Raw genomic sequence first — 13808 nt, forward strand, 5'->3', positions numbered from 1 at the left:
CCCAGGGGAAACGGAAGATCATGCTCAAAATAGAATTTATGAATCACCTGTTTAAAAGATGGGGATGTAAATTGTTGATGTAAATTCCTAACTCTTACAAGGAGAGCTTCTGTTCTTTTTGGTATCACATGCTGGTGTGGTAGGAAGGATTAATTGCTTTTATCTGCCTAGTGGCCAGGTTATTTTCAGGCCTTAACTCTGGACCTAGTTTTACCCCAGGCTGTTCATCTAAGTTTCTTGTCTACCTCATTTTTTTTTTTTTTTTCCCTCTCTTTTGTCTTATCATGGAAACATGAGCCATAAAACTTTAGGACAGTATTCTTGAGATCTTTGTCACAGAAACTGCATGCTGTGAAGGAGTCGTAATTGCCATTTACTGAAAGTTACTCTGCTAGTCCAACATTAAGCCAGAGGTGCCTAAACTCTCTTGTCTCATGGCATCTTGGGGTCTCATTAAGTTTTTAACAGCACCCTTAAGTCACTGTTACGTTCATTAAGTAGTTAGGTCCGAATAATAAACATTTATGTCCCAACAGCTTTAATAGCTGTTTGGGAAAAATGATGCCAAGACACTGAAAATAATTTACCTTGTTCATAAATAACCACAATTATTTATTTAAAGTTTGGAGATGCCTGCTGAGTACTGAACAGCTTTTCAAACCTTGGCACCAGATTGAACAGAACAGCACCACCCTCTTTGCCTGTTCCACACTGACTTTGGAGTGGAAGTGTTGTGTTTTGTTTTGTTTTGTTTTTTTAATCAGAGAAACCACTGAAAACCCAGCTGCCCAAAGATATGATGTCATAAAGGAATGTACTGCAGTCAAAAGTTAAAAACTCTTAACTACCCCGGTCTAATAGTTTGGGCAATGCTCAGCACGTCGTGAGTATCTCCGTGTTTCCTTCGATTTAAAATATCCTTCATCTCTCCTGGGAGTTTGCTGAAGTGTCCTGGACCTTCTCAGCATAGTGTTTCGACTGTGGCACTAGACTTGCTTTATTTCATTAAATTCTATGGGTTTTACTTTTATCCCCATTTTGAAAAAGTGGAAACTGAGGCTTGGAGAGATTAAATAACTGCTCCAATGACATAGTCTTAGCATTTGCTTTTCACTGTAAGTGTTATTTGGGCTGATGTTAGGGTGGTGGTTATTGTTTGGGGGGTTGAGGAATGAATAGCAAAAAGACAAGAATGCCTGTAGAATTTTAAAGTTGAGTGAAATGGGCAGCATTTTCTAACAAGGGAAGTGTTAAACTTGCTGTGTTTTGCCTACAAATTATTACTATATAAGAGGGAAACATGGTTTGATTTAGCATTAGGTCATTTAAAACCAAGTTTCTTTGCCAGGCCAAGTTAAATGTCAGGTTTTAGAATTTTGGATGACAAGTGTAGTAGGTGGTGATGACAAGCAGTATGCACAGTTTTTTCTTTTTTTTTAATTGCCACATGCTACCAGTCACCATGATTGCCCTTTAGATAAGTTACAGGTTTTATCTTTTTTTAAGAAAAAATTTCAAGCTAAAAGAAGAAGGGACTTTTTTATAGTTGACTTTTGCTGCACAGAAAAATGAATTTTAGACTTGTTAGATATGACTTTACGTTAGGGTTGCAAAATTTCACTTTATTTCTATAAATAATTTTTGGAATGTTCATATTTAATAAAAAAGAAAGTAAATAGCAACTTTTAAATATCAATGCTTAAAAAAGGAAAAGCACCCTTACTCCTCCATCCTGGGCAACAGGGTTGTTCAGTTGCTCAGTCGTGTCCAACTCTTTGCGACCCCATGAACTGCAGCATGCCAGGCCTCCCTGTCCTTCACCAACTCCCGGAGTTTGCTCAAACTCTCAAGTCGGTGATGCCATCCAACCATTTAGTCCTCTGTTGTCCCCTTCTCTTCCTGCCTTCAGTCTTTCCCATCATCAGGGTCTTTTCCAGTGAGTCAGTTCTTCGCATCAGGTGGCCAAAGTATTGGAGCTTCAGCTTCAGCATCAGTCCTTTCAATGAACATTCAAGACTGATTTCCTTTACCATCGACTGCTTTGGTCTCCTTGTTGTCCAAGGGACTCTCAAGAGTCTTCTCCAATACCACAGTTAAAAGGCATCAGTTCTTCAGCGCTCAGCTTTCTTTATAGTCCCAACTGTCACATCCATACATGACTATTGGAAAAACCATAGCTTTGACTAGGTGGACCTTTGTTGGCAAAGTAACATCTCTGCTTTTTAAAGTGCTATCTAGGTTTGTCATAGTTTTTCTTCCAAGGAGCAAGCATCTTAATTTCATGGCTGCAGCGACCGTCAGCAGTGATTTTGGAGCCCAAGAAAATAAAGCCTGTCACTATTTCCATTGTTTCCCCATCTATTTGCAATGAAGTGATGGGACCAGATGCCATGATCTTAGTTTTGTAAATGTTGAGTTTTAAGCCAGCTTTTTCACTATCCTTTTACCTTCATCAAGAAGCTCTTTAGTTCCTCTTCACTTTCTGCCATAAGGGTGGCATCATCTGCATATCTGAGATTATGGATATTTCTCCCTGCAATCTGGATTCCAGCTTGTGCTTCATCAGTTTTGCATTTCACATGATGTACTCTGCATATAAGTTAAATAAGCAGGGTGACAGTATACAACCTTGATATATTCCTTTCCCAACTTTGAAGCAGTCTGTTGTTCCATGTCTGTTTCTAACTGTTGCTTCTTGACCTCCATACAGATTTCTCAGGAGGCAGATGAGGTGGTCTGGTTTTCCCATCTCTTTAAGAATTTTCCACAGTTTGTTTTGATCCACACAGTCAAAGGCTTTAGCAGTCAATAAAGCAGAAGTAGATGTTTTTCTGGAATTCTCTTGCCTTTCCTATGGTCCAGTGGATGTTGGCAGTTTGATCTCTGGTTCCTCTGCCTTTTCTAAATCCAACTCGCACATCTGGAAGTTCTCGGTTTGCATACTGATGACGCCTGGGTTACCCTGTTATTATAACATAGGGCTCATGGTAGTTCCCGGGCTTCCCGGGTGGCTCAGTGGTAAAGAACCCACCTCCCAGTACAGGAGATGCAGGTTTGATTGCTGGGTCAGGAAGATGTCTCAGAGAAGGAAATGGCAGCCCACTCCCTTATTCTTGCATGGGAAATCCGATGGGCTGAGGAACTTGGAGGGCTGCAGTACATGGGTTTGCAAAGAGTCAGATATCACTGAGCAACTAAGCAACAGTAGTAGGTCCTAAGTGCTTTCATTTTTTGCCACTTAAGTTTGCTATAAGAAAATTAAGGGTGAAGGCAAAATTTCTCTCTCACTGAATAGTAAAACCTAATTATGTGACGTTTTCAAAGAATATATATTCATTTATTTATTTGACTGCAGCAGGTCTTAGTTGCAGCATGTGGAATCTAGTTTCCCGACCAGGGATTGATCCTGAGTCCCCTGCATTGGGAGCTCAGTTTTAGCCACTGGACCATCCTATGTCTCAGATTTTCTAAATTGTCCTTAAAATACAGCTTAATGGTGTGACAGGATCTGGATTTGTTCTCCCACTTTAACAACAACAAAACAAACAAAAAATGTGAAACAGTTGTCAGCCCTTGAACCGTAGGCAGCACAAGACACTGACCCCCAAGAGAAGGGAAGCAAATGTGCTGAGCCTTGTTTGTGGGCTGCTGCCTTGAGAGTTTCCAAGCTATAGCAGCATCAGGAGGAACCCAGACAAAGCCTGGCAGTCTCCCCAAATTGAGGAGACAGAGTAGGGGCTTTGGGGAAACCGGGGCATCTAGAGTTCTCAGGACTGAGTACCAGCATAAGGATATCTGCACAGAGCTCCTGAGATGCGTGGTGGGTTCCGCGTGGTGCCTCAGCTGAGTTCTGTTTGGTGCCAGTGTGAGAGGAAGCTACCAGGACAGGGAAAGAGCCACCCAAAAGGAGCCAGCAGAAAACTTCCTGGAGCTCACCCAGGTCTGGGAATAGGTCATGGTGCAAACAGCCAGAATGGAGGAAGCTGTTTGGGTTGAGCACTAATGAGTGGGGCCAAGTAGCTCTTGACCACATGCTGCTCTGGTCCTGCCCAACAGGCTTCAAAGCAACACCCAAAGGGATCAAACTGTTTCCAAATAATTTCCAAATAGCTCAACTGTATCCCAGAAGACAGTTTAGCACTGTTCACAGGAACACAAAATGTATATACATATATCCAGCATTCAACCCTGTAAATTTCACAATGTCTGGCATTCAGTTAAAAATTACCATGCATGCAAAGAAGCAAGAAAATATGCCACATAACAAGGAGAAAAGTCAATCTGTAGAAACAGATGCTCAAATTAATAAGAACATTAAAACAGCTATTATAAATATACTCCATATGTTCAGGAACACAGGAAAGAATGAGCATGTTAAGGAGAGGTATAAAAAATGTGAAAGACCCAAATCAGACTTCCAGAAATAAAAACAGCAGTGTCTGAAATGAAAAAAATACACTGATAGGGATTAATAGATTAGACTCTGCAGAATAAATGAGTGACAAATTTGAAGATGCAGTAATAGACAACTCAAAATGAAACATGGGAAAAAAGACTTAAATAGATAAACAGAACATCAGAGGGCTGTGGGACAATCTCAAGTGGCCCGATATATACACATGGGCTTCCCTGATGGCTCAGCTGGTTAAGAACCTGCTTGCCAATGCAGGAGACACAAGAGGTGCAGGTTTGATCCCTGGTTTGGGAACATCCCCTGGAGGAGGGCTTGGCAATCCACTCCAGTATTCTTGCCTGGAGAATCACATGTTCAGAGGAGCATGGCAGGCTACAGTCCATGGGGTTGCAAAGAATCAGATATGACTGAAGTGACTGAGCACGCACGCATGTATACATAGTTGGAATCCTAGAAGGGAGGGGTGGAGCTGGGAAATATTTGAAGAAATAGTGGCTGATAATTTCCCAAAGTTGATGAAAACTGTAAATCCACAGATCCTAGAAGCTAAATGAACCATAAGCAGAAGAAACATGAAGAGAAAGAACTACATATGGTCAAATTACTTAAAACCAGTGACAGAAAAATCCAAAAAATAATCCAAGAAAGAAAAAAAACATGTGTAGAAGAATGAACGTACGAATCATGGTAGACATTTCTTTAGAAGCAATTCAACCTGGGACTTCCCTGGTGATCCAGTGGTTAAGACTCCACACTTTCAGTGCCGGGGATGTGGATCCGATCCCTGGATGAGCAGCTAAGATCCCACATGCTGTGCAGCATGACTCAAAAAAAGAAACAGTCCAACCCAGAGGAGGAAGAGCTAGATCTTTAATGTACTGAAACGGAAAAAACAAAACAATAATGAAAAAAAAAACAAAACCCAAGACCTGTCCATCTAGAATTCTGTACTCCATCACAAAGACAGGTGATGTAAAGACTTTTTAGATGTTCAAAAGCGAAAACAAAATGAGTTAATTATATGAATAGCGATTTAGATTAGTATTGCTTTTCTTTATATCTAGTGCCAGTATTTTCAGAAATTCTGAGGTTATAAAGACTGAGTCAGTTTTTTTACTTGTGTATATAAGTGTGTGTGTTATTTGCTTAGTCGTGTCCGATTCTTTGTGATCCCATGTACTGTAGCCCTCCAGGCTCCTCTGTGGAGTTTTCCAGGCAAGAATCCTGGAGTGGGTTGCCATTTCCTTCTAGGGGGTATCTTCCCAACCCAGGGATCAAACCCCGGTCTCCTGAATTGCAGGCAGATTATTTACCTGCAGGCAGATTATTTACCGTCTGAGCCCCCAGGAGAGCCCATTTTGTTACTTAGTTATGTTTAAACTCTAAACTTGAAGGATGCAGAAAGAGTGGAATGGATTTGTGCAGTTGGGGTTAGCCTTGTAAGTAGAGTGCCAGAAGGAAGTTTATCTTTAAAAATTGTGTATCAAAAAAATAAATAAAATAAAAATTGTGTATCATGTTTTAGTGGTGACAGAGTGCTTGAGTTTTTTAATAGTTGTTAATAAGAATTTGTGTTTTATCTTTTTCCACTAAAATAAGTTTTGCCTGTTTGTCTATAGTGTAAGCCATTGTTATCCCTCTGTAATGTTACACAGTATGAGCAGTGCATTCATGTTGGCATACATTTCATAGCCACTGAACTAATTGAATTACTGTGAGTGCATTTAGAGAGATGTGTTAACTCTCCCTCGTCAACTGGACACTATTTAATTACTCCCACATTTCAGGTTGAAAGAATGTGTATGCCCTTTACACTCCTAGATGATTCTGAGATAACTTAAGTCAGTTAAAAGTAAAAAGAGGGACTTCCCTGGTAGTCCAGTGGTTAAGAATTTGTCTGCCAATGCAGTGGATGAGGGTTTGATTCCTGGTTGGGGAACTAAACTCCCACATGCAGTAGGGCAACTAAGCCTGTGCACCAAAACTGGAGAGCCAGCACACTCTAGAGCCCAGCCCGTGCACCGTAACAAGAGCAGCCTGGCGTGCTGCAGTCCATGGGGTCGCAAAGTGTCGGACAAGACTGAGCAACTGAACTGAAGACCATAGGATGGGGTTCCCAGGTGGCTCAGTGGTAAAGAATCTGCCTGCCAAGCAGGAGACTCGGGTTTGACCCCTAAGTCTGGAAGATCCCCTGAAAAGGAAATGGCAACCCATTCCAGTATTCTTGCCTGCAAAATCCTGTGGACAGAGGAGCCTGGTGGGCTACAGACCATGGGGTCACCAAAGAGTTGTGGACACAACTTAGCGACCAAACAACAGCAGCAGACCATAGGATTACTGTAGTCTGTTGACTAACTTACTGAAATGTAGATAAACAAAGTCTTTTAATATCCTCTGGGTCATATTCTAAGCATAGGCAGGATGAATCATATTAAGTAAATTCCTAGCTGCTGGTGCATTAGTGCTCATTAGTGGTCTGTCTTGGTCAACTCTGGGGAAATGATGTTGGAGATCGGGGTAGAAATGTAGTTATCAGAGGTGTAGATGTTGCAACACTGTGGGATTGATACAGAGCTGGGTAGAATAATTACTGATTGTGGACGGCACAGGTGAGATCTAACTTTTTTAGACTGAAAAAATGGGTTAGAACCTAAAAAATGAAAAATGCACTTCCCCCTTGTTTAATTTTTGTGTCCATTCCTGAACCATGTTCTCTGTCTGTAGGGCCAGCAGGGCTGCTTGGGTTGGACAGATGATCGGCAACAGAAGACAGAACTTTCTGTAGTTGTCTGAGTTCCCATAAAGCCCCCACCAGCAGGGTGCTACATAGTAAGGAAGGGTTGATGCAGGTACTGGGTTGATGGCCACCTTGACTACTGTGTTCCTTCAAACCTGCTCTTTCTTCAGTCTTCTTTACTCGGGGAGTTGCCCTCCATCCACCTGGCTGTTTAAACTAGAACTTAAGAATCACCCTCTACCCATCCTTCACTCTGGTTTTACATATTCACTCCATTACCAAATCAGTCAACTCAACCGCCTAATTTCATTGAGAATCCATGCAGTTTACCATTTCAGCTGGTTTTACACCAGTAATGCCACTGCATTCTCTTTCATGGACCATTATACTTGCCTCCTTAACTGGTCCCCCTGCTTCCACTCTCCCCACCCAACTCTTCAGCATTTTTAAATATGCAATTTAGTTTTTTAATGTTTTAAAAGTTTTGGCTGCACTGGGTCTTTGTTGCTGCACCCGGGTTTCCTCTGGTTATAGCAAGCAGGGCCTATTTTGTTGCGGACTCTAGGCGTACAGGCCCAGTAGTCATGATGTGTGGGTTTAGTTGCCCCGTGGCACTTGGAATCTTCCTAGCACAGGGAACTCTTGACCCCGGCATTGGCAGGCGGATTCTTAACCACTGGACCACCAGGGAAGTCCTAAATACACAATTTAGATCTTGTTATTCGCCTGCTTAATACCCTTCAGTGGTTGACCACTGAAGTTAAAATCCAGAGTCTTTAAAATGACCTGCAGTGAAGTGGAGTCCCTGCCTCCCTCTTCACTCTTACACTGTACTGTCTTTTGGTTTCTGTGTTCCAGCCACATGGGCCCTTTTTTAAGTTCTGAGTGTCTCAAATTCTTTCTGGTCTCAGGGTCTTCACATATGCTGTTGCTTCTGCTCAAGATTTTATTTTTAAAAATAAACTTGTTCACACATGTGGAAAAGTACATAAACCATAAATGTTCAACTTGATGACTTTTTACAGAGTGAACATATTCATATTACCACTACCAGGTGGAGAACTAGAACATTATTGCTGGCTCTCCTTTCTAATTATTACCTCCATCATGATATGCAGAGATCGTAACAGCACGATTTCTTGCATCATAGATTAGTTCTGTCTGGGTTCCAGCTTAGCATAGATGAAGTCATTCAGTGAGTGTTCTCCTGCACCACCTTCTTTCAGTCAGTGTTAAGTACGGGGGATCTTGCTTGTGGTAGCGCATAGCAGTAGTCTAGTCATTTCCGTTGCTATGCAGTATTCCATTGTATGAATGTTCTGGTGTTCTGTTGACATTGGCTTTATTTTCGATTTTTTTTATTACAGATGACTCTAGTATGAACATCCTGTTACATGTCTTTCGGTGCACATACTTTAATATTTCTATTGGGTGTTCTTAGGAATGAAATTTCTGGTCTTACAGTATGTGGATGTTCCTGTAACACTCTTACCTCTACGCTTCGTGTGTCTAACTTCCTGTTTATTCTTCAGATACCAACTAAAAGGTCACTTCCACAGGCAGGCAGGCAGGCCTGCCTCCAACAAACAATTTTAAATTAGGATCTCTTGTTGCAGTCTATTGGAACTCCATCATTGTACTTAATATAATTTTGCACTTGTGTGATTATATAATGCCTGTCTTCCCAATGGAAGGTGTTAGGACACTGACTTCTTTTATCCCTGGAATAGGCATTCAGTACAGACTTATTGCACCAATGAGTGAAAGGTTATTTTGAATGTTACTAAGATTGGGATGTATAATTTATAAAGAACACTAATTTGGACAGTGGGTTATCTTTCAGCTGAAAGTTTAGTTATTTAATAGTACAAAGAAAACCATTTTCTTTTCAAATAATTTTTTTCTTTATGTATGATAAAATGGAAGGAGGCTTTCCTGCCAGCTGCTTACCTGATCTTAGATGAATCACTTAACCTCTAGTCTTTTTCTTCTGGAAATGAGTAGCTTGGCCTGCAGACCTCGAGGATCCTCTGACTTGAGGCTCTCTGCCTGCATGCAAATAAGCCGACCACAAACTGCGGTGCATGCAACCTCAGGCAAATTGTAATTCTAGGCAGGGTATGGCGATTTGTCATCTTGTTTTCATATTCTTACCGGCTTTCTTCAGCTTGGTCTTCTGAATCAGCTAAGGAAAGACGTCTGTTCCCACCTGGAAGGCTTGAGCCACAGCAGAATGTTGACCTTGGATGGCAGAATCTTGACTGAGTAGTGTAATTATTTAGCTTGAAGTATTGTAATTCATCAGAAGTTAGAGGAATCTACATTTAAATTTAATCTTCGAAAATACCATGTAAGTTTTTAAAGAAATGACTTTTTTTTTTTAATTACTCAAAAATGCTTCATTTTTTATTTTAGCTTTCTGACTCTGTGCTTGTGCTTTCAACACTTGCACAACAATCTTCTGCCCCTCAATAAAGAAAGCGCGCTTGATCCTGTCACGGACACATTTGGCACACATGGAACTACCATAAGCTTGGCTGACGTGTTTCTTCGTTTTAGACAATCTCATGAGAACTTTAGGTCTCACAGCATGAACGCCTCTGAGTCAGCCTGGGCACATGCCACATGCAGATTTTGGTGCTTTCCCAACCTTCTTGGTATAAATTCTATTGCCAGGGGTTCGGCACAGCCTGGTTTTGTTAGAGGCTGTATTGTAGGACAGCCTATAAGGGTATGTCAGATGCTGCACCATCCTGAACGCCTCTAGATGCCCTCCCGGCAAGAGGAAAAAGGAAGTTCTTACAGGTTCAAGAAGAGACATTTTAAGTTATCTGATGATCTTAGATAATAAGATCTAATTTTGCTTCTTTGCTTTCAGATGGTGGAGTTAGCAAGGCGGGTGTGACCACCATATCACAATTATCCTGTTTATTAAGCCTCTATTTAGACTCATAACTCATGAAAGTCAAGAAATAGGTATATGATTTTTCATCTGAATTTCTGTACCTGATCTTTTTTTAAAAATTTATTTATTTTCAATGGAAAGATAATTGCTTTACAGTGTTGTGTTGGTTTCTACCATACATCAGCCTGAATCAGCCGTAGGTTTACCCATGTCCCCTCCCACTTGAGCATCCCTCCCACCTCCCTCCCCATGCCACCCTTCTGGGTCGTTACTGAGCCCCAGTTTCAGTTCCCTGCGTCATACAGCAAATTCCCATTGGCTCTCTATTTTGCCTATGGTAATATATGTTCCATGTTACTCTCTCCATACATCTCAACCCCTCCTTCCTCCCCACAGCCATGTCCGTAAGTTCTCAATATCTGTGTCTCCATTGCTGCTCTACAAATAGGTTCATCGGTACTATCTTTCTAGATTCCATATATATGTGTTAGTATGCAATATTTGTTTTTCTGTGTACCTGATACTATGTTTCATTATTTGCCATAAATTCCCATTTGAAAAGAGAGGTATAACACCAGCAATGCTGAGTAATGCCAGTCACGTCATATGACATAGTACCATAAAAGTAAGCCAGTCAGACAGAAAAGATGTTGAATATTGTGATAGAGAACAATTGGTAGGTTAAATTTTGATAGAGAACATTGATGTATTTATACACTGAGTGTTTTTTGTAGTCTATAAAGAGATCAAAGAGTCTACAAAGCTATATATAGGTTTATAGCTTCTATTTTCATTACTTTCCTGTAGCTTAAATAGGAAATGTAGATTAGGCCTGCCTTCAGTCATGAATTTGTTCAATTCAAAAACTGTGAAACACCCTCAGAGCTAAAATAATGACTAAAGTTGTAGGATATCACTAGCTCATGGCTTTGGTAGTTTTAAATACTTCTCAACTACTTCTCCGATGGTAGGTGAAGGCAAGCTCATGATCTTCCAACTGTAACTTTGACAGGGGGCTCCCCTCCTGGCTCAGTGGTAAAGAATTTGGCTGCCAATGCAGGGGACACAAGCTCCGTCCCCGGCCCAGGAAGATCCCACATGCTGCGGGACAGCTGAGCCCGTGTGCCGCAACTACTAGGCCACAACCAGAGGCACCTGGGAAGCCCCATCAGCGTAAAAGGACTACTTTATCTATGATACATAAGCAAAAGATTTATGACAGAATCCTAGCAATATATTTCATCCTTAAATATTTTTGGAGAGTACATGTTTATAGCACGTATTTTATTTTGCTTAAATTCTTTTCTGTGACCTGATTCCTGTTCGTATATTGAGTAGGAATAGAATCCTAGGGCCTTCAGATAATCAATCCTAATGGTATGAGATTATATTTAAAAATGTAACTAAAATTATAAATTCACACTGAAGGTAGCTCTGTGTTCTCTGGAAATGCACATTTGTATTTAGAGTGAAGACTAAGGTTTAAAGCATGAATGAAAGATAGTTTCAAACATGAGAAGAAAAGTTTTGCCTTTTTAAAAAAAAAATTTATTTATTTATGGCCATATGGCTTGTGGAATCTTAGTTCCCCGACCCGGGATTGAATCCATGCCCTGCTGCATTGGAAGCACAGAGTCTTAACCAATGGCCCACCAGGGAAGTCCCAAGTTCTTCCTTTTAAAATAAGGAAAATAAGAATGGAGTTACATACTGTTGATGCCTCAGGTGTCATAGCAGTAACCTCAGAAGCTAAGAAGACTTACCTTCCGTGCTTAATGTGTGAGCTGAAGAGGTGGGGCCTTCTTACTTCAGCTGAACTGCTCAAGATCCTGATTGGCTCAGAAGGACTCTGAATGGGCTTCTTGGCCATTCATTCATACCTACTGGTGGTTAGAAACCAGTCATTTGTAAAAAGGAAGGCTTGACTTTCCTAGCATTTCATTTGTTTAATAGCAACAACATAAAGAGGAAAGGGGAGAAAAAAAACACCTCTCTCACAAAAAGCAATCTGTTTCCCTCATGGAAAGCACAGTGGAGAACCAGGTTATCAGCAAGACAACACTTTCTAGAGAATGAGCGGCCTGAACTTCCTGTCACCACGTTTCCTGGAATTTCAGCTCTGCTCCTCCTTTCACTTTGTTTCCTCTGAGCTCTCCACTTCCGGTGCTATTATGTGCTCCACAACATAAATCCTGGTTTGTAGTCATCTAGTGATGCCCATCTTCCCCACCTCTACCTTCACCCCTCACCACTGACATCACATTTGAAAATTTCCACACTTTACTATGAGGAATTGTTAAACATCAACAATGAAGGTTTTCAGATGCTATCAGTGGTAAGATGTAATGTTTATCTTCTTTGCATATTATTTTAAAACTAACAAACCATTCCCTTTTATGCCCAAATCTCTTTTTTTTTTTTTTTTTGCAAGTTAAGTTTTATTTGGTTCAAAATGAGGACTGCAGCCCAGGAAATAGCTCCTCAGATAGTTCAGAGGAAATGTTCCTCTCAATTTATTTTTTTTTTCTGTTAGATGAATATCTAGTCAACAGCTGCAGTGTTCAGAGGCTCTGGGTTAGGTGGGTATCATGTTGAGATATAAATAAGTAAGACCTAGTTTCTATTGCTATCAGTAGACAAGAGATTTCCTTCCAGCCAGAGTACACAGGGAAAACTTTAGGAAGAAAGCAGCATTTTTGGCTAGGTATTGAAAGGTGACATGCTTTCCTGGTAGCTCAGTGATAAAGACTCTGCCTGCCAGTGTGGGAAACCGATTTTGAGCCTGGATCTGGGAAGATCCCACATGCAGAGGAGCAGCTAAGCCTGTGCACCACATCTGCTGAGCCTGTGCTTTGGAGCCTGTGGGTCGCAGCTCCTGAGCCAGTGCGCCTAGAGCCTGTGCTCCACAGCAAGAGAAGTCACCTCGGTAGAAGCCTACACACCGCAGCTGCAGAGTGGCCCCACTCGCCCCGACTAGAGGAAAGCCTTCGCAGCAGCGAAGACCCAGCACAGCCAGATGGATAAACGACTAACAGATATTCAGGATGGAAAGAACGCTGTGAACAAAGAAAGAGAGGGGAGGGGGGAAAGAACACGGAGCCTGTAGGAGGTGAGCACATTACAGGTTTTGGCTGAAGCTGGGATGCAAGGGGAGAGTGTTAAGGGGACAAGAAAGATGGGGATGGACTGAGTAAAGTCGTGACAAATGCTGCATTTTATCTAAAGGTTATACGTGTTATTTTAAAGTGTTATGGCTCTCCTATTTTAAGTGATCTCTTTATAGTGAAAGTGAAGTCGCTCAGTCGTATCTGACTCTTTGCAACCCCATGGACGATAACCTACCAGGCTCCTCTGTCCGTGGGATTTTCCAGGCAAGAATACTGGAGTGGGTTGCCATTTCCTTCTCAACATTCTCAAATTGTTTTCTAGAAATTAAATTATCAGAGAAATGGAACAATAATTTAATCAGGTCCCACCTAATTATATATTTCTCAGTATTTCATGGAGTTTCATAAAATAAGGGAATTTTTTTCCCCTCAGTTAAAAAAATACACATATGGGAAGGAAATAAAACTGTATTATAAGTAATTATCTTAATGCCATTTAGAGATACAGACTTCTTAATTTAGGAATATTCTACATGTGCTAAATGTATTTCTACATTTCTACAGCTATTTTTGCTGGCTACATTAAAATTTTTAAAAAAATTAAATAATGTTACATGTATGGAAAAGTTGAAGTTCAGCACCAAA

The 13808-nt window shown here is 40.9% G+C and overlaps 1 protein-coding gene and 1 pseudogene across 9 annotated transcripts in view; one reads left to right on the forward strand and one right to left on the reverse strand.

Moving 5' to 3' along the window:
* SYNJ1 (synaptojanin 1) overlaps window positions 1–13808 on the forward strand; it is an 89159-nt gene that overhangs the window by 5579 nt on the left and 69772 nt on the right. The window lies entirely within an intron of this gene.
* LOC122687286 lies at window positions 9117–9930 on the reverse strand (annotated as a pseudogene).

Source organism: Cervus elaphus, chromosome 31, assembly GCF_910594005.1.
Source record: "Cervus elaphus chromosome 31, mCerEla1.1, whole genome shotgun sequence".
Classification (NCBI taxonomy): Eukaryota; Metazoa; Chordata; class Mammalia; order Artiodactyla; family Cervidae; genus Cervus; species Cervus elaphus.